A 1,809-nucleotide genomic window follows, 5' to 3' on the forward strand; every position below is an offset into this window, starting at 1 on the left:
ACTAGTGGTCAACATAATATATGAGGAGATTTGAATAGAATGAATAGTCTAAGTTGTCGAAGAGAGGAATATTTACTTAGAAACGAGTTGCATAAGGTGATGACAATCATCGTACCAGCCACGGGTTGCGTCATCAGGTGAAAGCGATTGCACCAGAGAACGAAATCGGCACGACAACGCGTGCAAAACAACGGCACGTAGGGGGGGGGGCGGGGCCAGCTAGGTATATAAGGCGCGCCGAATTGCAGAGCAGGAGCGTTTGTTTTCAGGTTAGGTTTAGGAAGAAGAAGAAGAAGAAGTAGAAGAAGAAGAAGAAGAAGAAGAAGAAGAAGGAGAAGTGGAAGCAGAAGAAGAAGAGAAAGAGGGAGAAAGCCGTTTAGGTCTCAAGGAGAGAGATAACGGAGGGAGTAGAAGGCCGGGTTTTCAGGTAGGTGAAACCCGGAGAACAACGGGGTTCTGTTCCACTGGTACCACCTGTTATTTGCTACGGCATCACCGTCCTGCCTAATATACCGGCAGGAGCGAACACTGAATCCAAACAACTAGGACACGCGTTAACTATATAACGCCTGTCGTACGTAGTCGGCTACCCCTAGGGCCACTACAGTTGTAACACCTCTGCTCACGCTGCGCCACCTGCTGACAAAGCTAGCGGTTAACCCCATTTGTAACGCTTTTTTACTACAAGTTTTACAGCAGCCACGTTACTCGTATGCTATGTAATAAGATTTGGACTAATAAAAGTTGCAAAGATTTTAAAAATCCAACCATTATTTTATGAAAAATTTGATAAAATAGTGATACGAAATAGTGCGCGTATTGTGCGCCCATTTACTACTTTCAAATCATACGCTGTTTACGAATCTCCATTCGCTGGATTTCCCCGGAGCTCCGCCCACTTTAAAAATAGTGCTAGCATTGTGGCAGTGGTATCCTGAGTGTACGAAGGTGCACTGCATGCAGTTTGAGCAGTAGCAACTCGCGTACGAAACGGTTTCGGATTCGGTTCCGAGATTTCGGTGACCAGCTTGCCAGTACTGGTAGCGTTAACTGTTGGATCGTCTAGCCTGGGCTTATTGATTTCTAGGCGCCCGATCTACGTACTGTTATATTGGGTCGCGCTATACCAGGAGTTGCCACTCGTTTTAGTGATGCACGTGCTAGAAAAAATAGCAGGGTCGTCATTACTTTTTTTTAAACCATTTTTTTTAAACTACTTTTTTTTAACGCATGAAAACGGTCGAAAAATGTAAAGGTTTGTTACTTCCCGAATGCGTAGCTGTGCTTTAAATGCTTCCTATTGTCCAGTGATGCTTTTTTATAATATAAATCTCACACATATAAGATACGCACACAAATGGACGTTATATGGCTTTTATTGATAGCAGTTTTGAAATCGAATACGTAATTCGTGTATACGTCATTCTGTGTCACAGCGTGTCTTGCTCTCTCTCTCNAAAAAGAATAAACACCCACTTCCCCCACTCTATCCCGGATGACATGTATTGTAATATGTAAAGGTTCTTATTTCTTACTGCTTGGGGGGGAAGTGGAATGTAAAATGAAATGAATGGGGTTAGCCGCTAGAAACAGTTGCCGCTTGAGGGCAGCACTTCTGCAGAGGTGAAGATTATCCGCGTACCCAGATGCAAACACCACCTTATACATTTTGTGTAGACGAGGCTATAGTGAATCATTGACCTAAAATGTACACTTAACTCGAGTTAAATTTTGTCTGTCTCTGCATTAATGAAGAAAGTGAAAGAATGAAGGCTAGACTTTGCCTGGTACTGCACTTAACGCTTTCTT

This window comes from Priapulus caudatus, unplaced genomic scaffold (assembly GCF_000485595.1).
Source record: "Priapulus caudatus unplaced genomic scaffold, Priapulus_caudatus-5.0.1 Scaffold2718, whole genome shotgun sequence".
NCBI classification, from domain to species: domain Eukaryota; kingdom Metazoa; phylum Priapulida; class Priapulimorpha; order Priapulimorphida; family Priapulidae; genus Priapulus; species Priapulus caudatus.